The following is a 13816-nucleotide window of genomic DNA, read 5'->3' on the forward strand; positions in this document are numbered from 1 at the left end:
TGGATTCCAGCTCTCTGTGCGCTCCAGATTTCTGGCTAGTTAGATTTGATTTGGCTAAGGTTTCCTTCCCAAACGCCAGAACAGCCACATCACCAATCTACACCAAGGGGCTTGAGCTTTTCAAGCACTTCAGTTTAAATGCTGGGACACATGTTTTGGAGCCTGGCTGCAAAGGTACCTTAAAACAGATTTAAAAAATAACTAAAGATTACCTTTACTCAATCAATAAATAAACTCTTACAAATGGGAACGTAAAAAAAAAAAAAAAAAAATAGATTTTCTGTTTGGACTTTTTAAAATCAATAACTGCTCCCTAGTACTGGAAAAAATGCAATCAGTATTAATTATATATATTATATATATATATATATATATCTATATATATATATATATATATATATATATATATATATATATATATATGTCGCATATTTAATTAGTAAATTGTGTATATAGTTGATAGTTTTTATGTCGACTATCAGAAACACAATTAATCATTTACACATTTACAACTAAAGAACAGCTGCTAGTGTTTGTGTTGATTTATCAGAAAAATTAAAATCAGGGAAACTAATTCACTTGGCAAGGGAGAGGAATTCTTCAGTTGACCATGATTTCAGGGTTTATTTCTCTCTCACCACTTTCCTTCATTTCTTCCCACTTTGCTGATTAAATCAACACATAATATTGCAGCTGGTCTTCAAATGCAAGTCAGCATTGTTCTATACCCCTCCCAGATAACACTGTCCGAATAGTCGATTAATTGGCACAACTCTAGAATAAAAAGACCATTGTAAACTATTGCGTATATCATGTTTCATGTATTATTATTATTATTATTATTATTATTATTATTATTATTCATGCATAGCCTACTTTAGTTTAGCACTGGTATTTAATTTCTTTTCACAGAACTGTTGAACTGTTGTATCCAGGAGCACTTGGATTTTATAGGAGTTTATTGTTACTGATGTCATATGTGCTGTGGCACAATCTTACTGGCCAGGCACTGAATCACTTGCTTCAACTTTTCAATTTACATTTTCCAGACCTAGCACCAACTACTCAATGTCATTTTTTTCTGAAAAACTAACAAACACTGATGATTTGTCTGATATACAGTGTGGGGAGCAGTACAGGAAGCTGTGTATTAATGGAATTGACTCTATTATGCACTTTCCGCTATGTAGGAACAATTCAGTAATTGGTAATTTAATGTTTATCTTGGTTGATTAATTCTCTTATTAATAATATTTAATTGACATGTTACAAAGATCAAGGATTTACTATGACCACACATTCATGCACAGACACAAGGAATGTTTAAAAGGAACACAAAGAACCATCCCTCTACCAGCAATGGTATTGGGGGAACATGGCTGGTTTGCAGTCCAAAACAAAAAGACAGTACTCCACAATAATCCCGTGCATGAAAGTGTGCTCCGCGGGGTGGTGCTGGTGTCATGTGGTGAGGGTGGCTCCATGGCTGCAGCAGCTGGCTCCATACTCCTCCTCTACAAACAACAAAACAAACAACACATAACAAAACAAACTCAATCCTCTGGCCAGTGGTAATGTTCTCAGCGCAAGGCAGCATACTGACATAGCTGCTTCCCCTTTGTTGATAGGGTGTTCTACCCCATCAACTTGCTGGGACAGGACTGCCCCCAGACCAGACTGAAGGATGAACTCTTTGCTGAAATCTGGTGAAATCAGAGCAGGGGCTTGACAGAGTCACTTCTTAATCATATCAAATGCCTTCTGACACTGTCCTGTCCATTTAACTAATTTTGGAGCAGCCTTTCTGGTGAGATCTACCTGGGGGTTGACCATGGTGGCATACTCGGGGATAAAATGGCGATAATAGCAGGCTAAACCCACCTGTGACTTGGTTCTTGGGATCGCCGTCTCTACCAGCGCCTGGACTTTAGAGGCGATCGGCTTTACCAGGCCATTACCCATAATGTAGCCAAGATATTGGGTCTCTTGTTTGCCAAATGCACACTTGCCCAGCTTGGCTGTTAGCCCTGCCTCCCTTAGGGTACTGTAGAACAGCTGAAAGTCTAATAATATGCTCCTTCCAGCCAAGCGGAGCCAAGACCTGATCCATCAGTCTCTCAAAGGTGGTGGGGGCTCCATGTAACCCGAATGGCATGGTTTGGAAATGGATCAAGCCATCTGGGGTAGAGAAAGCAGTTTTCTCTCTCGAGCTCTGAGTGAGTGGAATCTGCCAGTATCCCTTCGTCAGATCCAAGGTTGAGATTAACCACTCATTACCCAGACAGTCGAGGAGTTCCTCCACTCGGGGCATTGGATACGTATCGAACTTGTAGATGGCATTAACCATTCGAAAGTCCACACAGAACCGAGTGGAGCTGTCCTTCTTGCCCACCATCACAATCGGGCTGCACCACTCGCTCTGAGAAGGTTCAATGACTCCAAGCTCGAGCATATCCTCCACCTTCTCATGAATGGGCCCCTTGCGACTCTCCGGGATCCGGTACGGTCTCTGCCCAACCCTGACACCTGGTAGAGTAGTAATGGCAAGTGAAATAACATTAGTTCTGCCGGGCAAGTCAGAAAGATCATCATTAAACCTTTCCACTAACTGGTAGAGCTCGCATTTCTGATCCGGAAGTAACTGTTCCCCCATCGGAATATTAGTTGTAGCCAGTGGATTGACAATGGGACCAAAATCCTCTTCGTAACTGTCACCAGCTATAAATAGGGCCTCCCTTTAATTCAAGGGTTTTAGCAAATTAATATGATAAATTGTGGTTTTATTTCGGCGATTGGGTTGTCTGATTTCATAATTTACATTACCAATTCCCCGTACCACCTCATATGGCCCCTGTCACTTAGCATACAATTTAGATTCCGATGTGGGAAGTAGCAAGAGTACTTTATCAGCTGGCTGAAAAGTCAGAATTCTTGCTTGTTTGTTGTACTGTTGCTCCTGGCGATGCTGAGCTAGTTTTAGATTTTCTTGTGCCAAACGACCAACCAATTCCAGGCAGTCTCTCAACATAATTACATACTTGACTATGTTTTTGTCAGTTTTTGTTTGCTCCTCCCACCCTTCTTTCACAAGGTCAAGGATATCTCAGGGTGGATCCCCATACGGCAGCTCAAATGGAGAGAATCCGGTCGAGCTCTGAGGCACCTCTCTCACTGCAAACATCAGGTAGGGGAGGAGTTTAGCCCAATGTTTCTGCTCTTGGTTGACAAACCGCTTCAGCATCTGTTTTAAAGTCTGATTAAAACATTCCACCAAACCGTCCGTCTGCAGGTGATAAACGGAGTTCAAATGGATTAAATTTGCAACAATTTATATAACTCTTTTAAACACTGAGACAAAATGTTTGTTCCATGATCAGTCAGGATTTCTTTTGGAATCCCTACTCTCACTATAAATTGTAATAGCTCTCGAGCAATTGCTGCAGCACTAGTGGATCTCAATGGTACTCCCTCTGGATATCTGTTAGCGTAGTCCACCACTATTAAAATATGCATATATCCAGAGTCAGACTGGATCAATGGACCCATTATATCCATAGCAATGCATTCAAAGGGAACTGAGGTCAGGGGTAGTGGGACCAGCGGGGCCGGGCGAACCCGCCCTGGCACTACTTGCTGGCATTCCGGACACTCCGCTACATATCGCGTCACCTCACTAAACACTCCCATCCAATAAAACCGAGCCAATATGCTTTCCCAAGTCTTATCACTACCTAAATGGCCTGAACATGGGACATTGTGAGCCAAACACATGATCTCACGTCGAAGAGACTGGGGAACAAGTAATTGTGTTACAGTCTGACTTGTGCTCGTGGCTTGGGATATGCTATACAGTAAGTGCCCGACAATAATGTGGTGAGGATATGTGAGCAGCCGGTTATCCTCTACATCTTCCCCTCGATAGACTGAACCTGCCCCCAGATGTGTGCCAGCGAAGGGTCGTTCTTTTGCTCCAACGCTAGGTCCACATCTCGGTCCCAGAATTTTGGGATATCGAGCGGATATACACTTATATTTTACTGATTCTGAAGTTCCCCACACCAAACCCCAGCCTTGTTTCATTAACATTCCTTCCAATTTTTCAACCCTTCGCTCTCTTTTTGTTTTTCTTTGGCAAAATTGAGAATGGAACAAATCAATGTGCAGCGGAAAAATATCCCAAATAGTTTCCCCCGCTGCCCCCAAGGTCTTACCAGAGACTGGCTTTACTGTTTTATTAATCATAGTATCAAAATGTGGCCAGTCTCAACCCAAAATAACTGGATATGGCAACTTTTCAGCCACAGCCACGATTATGCGGCGGTTATGACATCCAATCATCAAATCTAATTTATTGAGGGGGTAGTCCTTGTTATCCCCTTGGATACAGGAAATGACCACAACCCCACGTGACCACCAAGGTACCCCCGCCAGTAGAGCTTTTCTAATTAAATTTTGCCCACATCCTGAGTCCACTGATGCGTTGGTACTTACATCACCGAACTGAACATTAACAAAACAATACGTAGCTGCTCCCCTTTGTACCCACACACTCCTCCCTGCAAACAATCCATTGCCATGGTTTCTCCAATAGAGGGCCGTCCCACAGCTGCTTTCAATGGAGTCGTTCCAGGTACTTGCAACTACACACCCCTCCTAAAATGGTTACCTTCCTGTTTCCACCTACTATCAAGGCGGTCCATCTAGGAGGCTGCATACCACTGTCCTACACGGTGTCCTCTCTTGTTTGGAGGGAGATTTGCAACATTGATTCTTTTTCTCTCTATCACAGGTAGATTGCTTATAGTTACTTTATTAAGTTTCACTAAAAGTTTCACACAAAGTGTACAAACAAAATAATTAATAATTCTATGTGAATGTGTTATAATTAATTAATTTAGTTCCATGAAAGGAAGATGTAACAAAGCTTAGACTTTTGGTCCACTGTTTTGGAAACTCAATCTGTTGAAGTGTCCAGTACAAAAAGCTCTCCTTTCACAACAAAGTCTTCAATCCCACGTTGGATCAAACTTGGCAACAAAGCTTTCAATTCTCGATAGAATCAACAAACAGCTGCAAAAAAGTCTTCAGTCCTCGGTATAGGATCCACAGCAGTGTTCGTCTGCTCTGTCCTCTTCGCTAAATCTTTAGCTATGCCGGTAGCATGGCAGTTTCTTTTGGATACTGTGGTTTTAGGTGTACAACAGACCCACACTGGTTTGTCTACTAACAGTCTCTAAGTTTTAACGGCAGTCCTCCAGCCGAGTCTCTGTTTCGTTGCTTGTGGTAGTGACTCGCTTGCAACTTGCTTCCTCTTCTTGGGAATTGCAGCTTTGCGAGGCAGAGTGACAGCATCTTGTTTACATTTAATATGGAGCGCAAAATGTTTAGTTTTGCTTGGATATTTATAGTCTTTTTGACTCTAATAAATAGCCACTTTCATGAGATAATTTGTGTATCTTGCCTTTTTTTAAAACTCCAAGTCTTTTGATGTTTTAATGTCCTTTTCCACTGGGACATCACTAGTTTATGTCTTCCTTGCATCAAAACGATTGTTGTTGCATGTGTGAAGTTTCTATACACAATTCAACTGTCCACTCAGCCTAATCCAGTTGAGGTGGCGGTCCTCTAATCAGTACGTCACATAGTTCAGTATGTCTGCAAGCCAGAGGCCCCTTTCAAGACACAGCAGTTTGCCTTGTTTCTCAAGACACAGTTTCATTAATGAATCCAGTTGCATTTCTAATACACATTCATGTATTATTATCATATTCAGGGAACAGGTCCCACAACTATTTAATGTACTATTTTATGTATTATGCACTTTCCACTGTATTTAATGTAAATAGAAAGTTATTGGTCATGAAACCCTCACTGACTGTATTCCTGAATCTTCTTTTAAATTCAAACCGGTAAATGAGGGGGGAGTATATAAAGTTTTAACGCAAACTGAGGCTTCCAAAAAAGCAGGTGCAATTGGGATAGACCCTAGACTCCTTAAGGTAGCTGCCTACCCATTAGCTACATTAACTAACATGTCTCTTATGTCTGGTGAAATGCCATACCAGCTAAAACAAGCATTAGTATCTCTATATAAAAGTGGGGACATCATGGCCCCTGGTAACTATAGGCCTATATCTATTTTACCAGTCTTATCAAAGATTATCGAAAAAAATATATACAAACCCAATTGACTAATTACCTAATAACAAATCATTTATTTACAGATTATCAATTAGGTTTTTGAAAAGCTAACTCGACCACAACAGCTTTATTAAAATTAACGAGTGATATATATATCAGGCTATGGGAGAAAAGAAACTTGTTGGTGCCATTTTTATCAACTTCTCTAAGGCTTTTGACCTAGTTGACCATATAATCCTTCTTAATAAGTTAAGTAACCTTAGAGTAATGGGTCCTTCATTGTTATTGTTTAAATCATATCTAATAAAACGTACCCAAGCAACCTTATACCTATATCCCTGGGAGTCCCACAAGGATCAATTATTGGACCGCTCTTATTTTCTATTTTTATTAATGAAATACCCAAAATCTGTAAGAAAAGTTCAGTACACAAGTATGCGGATGATACGGTGGTTTACTACAGATCTGATAACATCCGTGATTTAATTAAGATACTACGGAGCGAAAAAAATGTTTGATGATAATGGTCTGATTAAATGAAAAAAGAGAAATATCATGTTATTTGGCACAGAGAAATTGATACAAAACAATAGTGCACAATTTTCCATTACCACACATAAGACTACGCTACTGGAGAGAGTTGATACCTTTAAATATCTAGGGGTCTATATTGACACAACTCTTACATTTGAAAAACATATCAAAGAAGTATGTTGTAAAATTGGAAGGAAGCTATGTGTATTGTATGGTCAGCGCCACTGCTTTACAGGAAGGCCTAGACTGGCCCAACAACTTCTATTCCCCATTCTATATTTCAATGATGTCATCTATAGGACAGCTAATAAGGAGTCATTGAAAAAGGTGGATACAGTGTTTAACAGGGTCTGTAGGTTTGTACTCCAGTGTACCCCACTAGAGCATCATGGCAGCTTATACTCCAGATTAAATTTACTGACACCTACAAACAAAAGGAACTATCATCGGTACCTGACTCTCCTTAAATGGGCACAAAATGCACTGCCTGTTTATTTAAACTGAGTTCTCTAGTAGGTAGATTTTGCGCAATGTCAGTTGGACTAAATATTTTGGAACACCTACAGTGAAGAGTGTGGTGTATAGAAAATTGTTTGCTTTTGCTTCAGTCTCTGATTGGAACCACTTGCCAGTTACGCTGAGATCAGAGACCTCGCACAGTAATTTTAAAAAACTGTTGTACCAGTATTTATCCGAACCCTGTATATGTACTGTATGATTTTATTGAACTGCTCGTTGAACTGCTCTGTGTATTATATTTGTTATTTTATTTATTACTGTTTGATTGCATTTATGGTGTCTTTTGTTTTTGTTTGTGGAAAACTGTAAATGTATTGCCAATGGCAAAACGTCTATGAAAACGAGATAAATTAGCTCATATGGCTTTTCTGAATAAAGAATTTTCAAATAAAATAATAACTATTATGCATTTTATTATATTTATTTTTTACTGTATAGCATGTATTATGCATTTCTCTGTATTTAAAGTGTTATGGATTTTCTTATTGTTACTGCATCTTGTAAAGCACTTTGTTATGGTGGTCCACTATGAAAGGCGCTATATAAAATAAAAATTGACTGATTTATTGAGTGATTGATGTCCACTTCCGTAGAGCAGCCAGTATTTGGAGTTAAAGAGCCAGCTCTTTTAATTAAACTTAGCCAGTTTAAAATGATCAGTGGATTTGTTGCTGAATATCAACCTAGCGTGTGCCTTGAAGTAACTCGCCAGCTATCTGCTCTGTGGTTTGATTCAACATACCATGAAGCAGAGTGGTATATTGGTAAACAAATGACAGGTTGATTCCAAATTAGCTCAGCTAAAACCACCTGTATAAGTGCCAAGGTCAATTGTAGAAAGGAAATTCTGGAAAGCATCAGAATGGAGACCCATTCTGCTTTTCTCTGCCTTGTTTGTATTGAAAGGTATTCTTCCATGGAAATTTTGGAATCATCTGTTTCTTTTAGTATATGCAATGTACACTTTACTCCAGAATACTGTTAAAAGTATACCAAATCAATTCAGAATTAGCACTAAGCCTTTTTTGTTATGAAAAGAGTTTCCTCAGAAAGTGAGGATGTTAGATTATTATTTTTTTTTTTTGATGAGCTTTATTTCAGTAAACGTGAAACAGAAAAGTGTAACTTCATAAATGAGATGGTGAGAGGGTTTGGCTGTCCACCAATGCAAAAGGACATTTCGATCCCCCACAGGCTTGCAATTGAACAAAAAGAGTAAGGGACATAATTGATTGTTTTTGGTACTATAGCCATTTTATGTTCAAAGGATTTTTATTTTATGGTGCAAATATCATATAATGGCTGAAGAAAAGAAGCAACAGTGCAGTACTGTTGATTAATTTAATAGTTTTAAAACATGCATGCACACATGAGAACTCTGCCAACTGTACATGAGGGAAGTGTTGCTTTGTACTAGATAAGGAACTTGTGAAGTCTAGTGGTCCATAATGTAACGATTTACAAATCAATGTAACGAGCAACTTCATACAGGAGGTAACATAGACAGGAAACATATTTGCAGTGTGCCCTGAAATGATTAAAATAACATGTGTGTCTGTCAGTGCACAAAGAAAAACCTACATTATTCCATTGCCTAACTCATTTATTAAATAATTCAAATGTAAGAAAAAGCTGCCTAAGAATAATACTAATTACAATGGCCACCTTAAGCTTAGCATCCTTTTGCTATCTATGTTGCATGCATTTAACCATTAAGTGCATTGTGTCAACAATGTGTGACATACTATATTAAAGTCATCAATACAACTGGATTATCAATAATTTGCCTATTGACAATGTTCCAGGATTTTCAGTTTTCAGAACAATACACAACAGATCAAAACTACAGAAGCAATCTAGTGTTCTCATGAACTTGCACACTTCATATTCTTCTGTGAAAGGGAATGGTAGAATTGCCAGATGCTTACTATTTCATCAATGAAACGTGTATAGAGAGTGGTTTATAGCAGGCTTGATGAGCGCTATTTCCTTGAATCGGGAAAAGTGGATAGTACAGCAAGTCTCAGTCTCGTGATTAGGAACCTTGGTGACTGAAGGCTGGTCGGATGAACCCCAAGTCCTGGAAAACATAAAGTGTTAGTTCCCTGCTCACAGGAGAGCTGGGGTGGCGGCTTGGATGTGGATGCAAACCCACAGGGGGGAGAGGAGAATGGCCCCGAAAGATGATTGTGGCTGGGGGTCCCACTAGAAAGTTCCACACCTGTGAGGGGAAAGAAAACTGCACACTGCACAACACTATAGAATAGAAGACAAATGACACAGCAAGATTAGTAAGACAACCTAGAAGAAAGCCAGCAGAGAGGAAAAAACACCTTTTTTTTCTTTTTACTTTTTTAAGGTGGAAATCTCTGGTAGTCCCGGCAAAGAGGGCGCCCCTACTCCAGGCAAGCTAGCTAGGGATTGCTGGGCTGAGACAATGTCTGTTGCTGACATTCGAATGTACGTCTCAACTACTGATGAAGTCCAGCAACCTAGAGTTTTAATAATATGCTGATTTAGTCCTGCTCTGGCAGCTGAAGTTGCAGCTCCGATTCTGAAGGAGTGAAGAGTGAAGAATTGCTTCGGCAGACCTGCTTTAGTTATGAGAGGACAGATGAGATGAAAACCAGTTCCTAGTGACAATGTTCCTTGAGCATTCAGTGAACAGCGGATCTGAGTGGCTGGGTTTCTTGAGAGCGATGAGTTTTGCCAGACAACTGTAAGGGCAAAGGGGAGAGTTAATCTTTGATAATTGAATACAATGTCCAGAACGAACTTGATTGGTTTTTTGATGACAAGAGGAAGTGCTGCTCTTTATTGCATGAGAGGTCGCTCACTCTGATTCTTGAAGCTGGGAAGCTAGAAAAGGATGTAACCGTGAACTCTGCACATCTTAGAAACCCAAAGAAGGCAGTTATACAGATTGCTTCCATTATGATGTCGTCTGCTGGATTGAAGCATCTGTTAAGGAGGATGGAAATCATCTTAAGGAGGATGTCCGTCGTGATCGGCATCCTGATAGGAGAAATAGGTGGGATACTCTCCTCAATTCCGCAGAGAGACATGCTGACTGCAGGCAGTGAAAGGAGGGTAGGCGCTGGGATGCACTGGAGTCGGTAATGGTGTTGAATCCCAGACAGATAGGATCTAATTGTAGTGGGTGACAGCTGGAGGATGTCCCAGAGGTGCACGAGGAATGTCAGGTCCCATTGTAGTTGAACTGTGCTGGGATCATTCGGTGCTGGGCACAGAATTGGGAGTATGAAATCCATGCTGTTCTGTATGATGAGTTGGTGCTGGGGACAGAATCAGGAGTATGAATTCCATGCTGTTCTGTATGATGAGTTGGTTGCTGAAGCTAGAGCTGCTGTCATGTAGCCCTGAGCAGAGAGAAGTAAACTGGAAAGTGATGAATTTATTCCATGATTAGGTGATGGAAGGGAGAAGTTGGCAGAGGGAGAGGTGATGCTGCTGGCATGATCTGGTAGAATTTGGAGATCTGCAAACAGGAGACAATCGGTAACGTTATTAGAGGAACAGGGCACATGTCCGGCTTGAATTAAGAAATTGTTTGACACAGCCATATGAGCGTTCGTAGTAATTTCATGATGAGTGGTACTGAAGATCGGCCTTTATTTATTTTTTTGTTCTGTGGCTGAATTGTCACCATAGAACAGAATTGATTTACTAGACCATGATCTGCCCCAGATGAAACCATTGATTGGCCAGGATTGCCCCATAGCCTAGATGAGAAGCGTTCATGAAGACAGCGAGATCTGCAGTCGCTGTGCAATCTTCATGAAACATAGATAGCCAATTCTAGTGCTGCAGTAGAGTTGTTCACATTTCTACGTCCTTCCTTGCTTCCAATCTGGTGACGGGAGATTTCGTGATGGAGGTTGGTGAGGTCAACTGAGACTGCTTGTTGTGAGGCTGCATGGCTGCTGCTCTCCTGATGGATGGAGTTGCTAAGAAGGCAGAGCTTCCGTCGAGGACTGCTGCAGGATGCGCAGCTTAGTTGCTGGGCAATGTTGCTTCGAAGTCCGAAGCAGCGGCAGGTTGAGGTTGAGCAGAGTGGTGCAAGATGGAATATAGCTATGCTTTGCGCGGTTGGGTGGGTGGAAGAAGCAAGGTTGAAAGGTGAGGCACAGTGGCTGCTGCTTGCGAGCACTGCTATATGCTTTGCAGCTACTGACTGTGAGGCTGTGCTGAAGAAGGAGGCCGCTTTGTAGGTGGGGCGGGGCCACTGACTTGGCCTCTGGTAGAGATAGTCAGGAGTGCATGCTGAGGCTGGCTGGGAGCCTGACTTGAATGCTGAGGCTAGCTGGGAGCTTACCATGAATGCTGAGGCTGGCTGGGAGATTACCTTGAATGCTGAGGCTAGCTGGGAGCTTACCATGAATGCTGAGGCTGGCTGGGAGATTACCTTGAATGCTGAGGCTAGCTGGGAGCCTGACATGAATGCTAAGGCTAGCTGGGAGCTTGATGTGACTGTTGAGGCTAGCTGAGAGCCTGACATGCATGAATATTTTGGAAGCTGTGCTCTGCATGGCTGCGATGGTAGGAGGGGCTGCTTTGAAGGCTGAGGCACAGCAGTTAGGTGAACATCGGTTGGATGCTGCTGGATGTGACATGATTGTGCCAGCTGGGCTATGACTGCCGAATCTTGAAGCAGGCGCGGCAGCGCTGGAAGAGGTGGCAAGAGTGGAAGCTCTGAGAGTAGAGTTGTAGGATCCAGAGAGCGTTCTGGTAGAGCCGAGCCTCCACTGCAGGTTCATAGCCTTAAGATATTGTGTGTGTTCACAGCTCCTTAATGGCAAACAGAATAAATGTCATACATTAGCTGCAGCAATAGTTTGTTTCCATGTTAAATTAGTCTTGTTCAATCTCTTTTATGAAATCTTGCTCCAGATTTTGTCCACAGCTGCTTGGCATTCACTGGCTTGATCAACAGACGTATGTTTTGCTGCATACATCTGAACAGTAAGAGAGTCCTTTACACCGACACCATCCAATGCTGTGCAGTATTTATTTATTTATTTGTGTATTTATTTATTTTAGAGTTTTTAAATAGCAAGGAATGCAATTTAAATCATTTAGACAGCAGAGTAAATGACAGGTATTGCATGATTCAATTAAAGGATTAAAAGATTTGTCATTGATATTGAGAGGTTAAGATCTCAGAAAACCATAAGTATGATTGCTGCTAATAAAATTTTCAATGATATTTATCATGGGTTAAACAGTTAAATATAGCACCAGATTGAAAGCACTTAGCTGGTCTGGCAGCGAGCTATAATATAATGACAAGGTACTGTAGAGCAATGCATTGAAAACACTTAGCTTTGATCAGCAGCTGGTTGTCATGGAGCCGGTGCTGGAGAGCATGACGTCACCGAGACAACCAGCAGCGTAAGCTCTGATGAAGCAGGATGAGCTGCTTTTTTGAGCGTCAAGCCTGATGTTGATGGTTGAGACGGTCTCGACCACCGGCTGCAGTTAACCCTTGATGTCAGCAAGTATCTCTGTGTGTAGGCTGGCAGGCTGGGCGGAGGCATCCTCAGAGATGAATGGGTCATCATACAGGAGGCGAAGGTCTGGGCTGGGGCCTGCGAGGCAGACTCTGCAGCACTGGGGCGCCGAAATAAGCGCTCCGGGCAGCTGGAGTAGATCGGCCTGGCAGAGAGAGCTTCGCATAGAATGACGCTTTGCATAGCATCTCACCTTCTCTCCTTGAAATTCAACCGAAAGGTTAACACTTAAAGAAAAATAAAAAAAAGCTTTTCAGTTTTGTAATATGAAATATGTAACTGATTTTTTTTTTTTAATATATTTTTAATAAGTTTAGTTGCTTTAAGTAAACTTAATTTGTTGTAATTCCCTGCAATAAATAAATACATAAATAAATGTTACAGTTGCTGTTCATGTTGAGAATGTCTGCTTGAATGAAAGGGGGGATAACTTTTCATAATAAAGGATGTTTGTTAAAACGTGATGTATTAAAAAAGATACAGCATGACAATAAAGATGATATTTTTTCACAAGTGTCAGTATGTTACATAAACACTCACATGATCAAACGTATATGACTGTATCAATTAATGATGATTGATATATACTGTATATTAATGACTTCCTAGATATAGATATATTTTTAAATATGAATACAGGAATAAAAGGCATCATTAACTAACATATGACTTTTAATAAAAACAAATAATTTTAATAAACTAAAAATTAAATGACAGTCTATTTAGACATGAGAAAGTACATGTATGTAAACATATATACTTCATAACGCTGACATGTCAAGTAAAAGTGTGCTGACTACCTGGACGCAGACTGAGGGATATATATATTATATCTATTATATATATATATATATATAGGCCTTACTACTTCTATATTATATATATATATATATTATATATATTATATTTTTAAAAAAAATTATTAATAATTAAATATAATTTAAACAAAAAATGAACTTGAAAAATTATACTTCATGTAAAAGTATGTAATTAGTTTTAAAAATAAACTAGTTTATAAGTTCATTTTTTTACAGTACAATGAAAGTATACTAAAAGTGAACAATTTGAATAATTGTTCAAATAAATTGTAC

The sequence above is a fragment of the Polyodon spathula genome, chromosome 21 (assembly GCF_017654505.1).
Source record: "Polyodon spathula isolate WHYD16114869_AA chromosome 21, ASM1765450v1, whole genome shotgun sequence".
NCBI lineage: Eukaryota > Metazoa > Chordata > Actinopteri > Acipenseriformes > Polyodontidae > Polyodon > Polyodon spathula.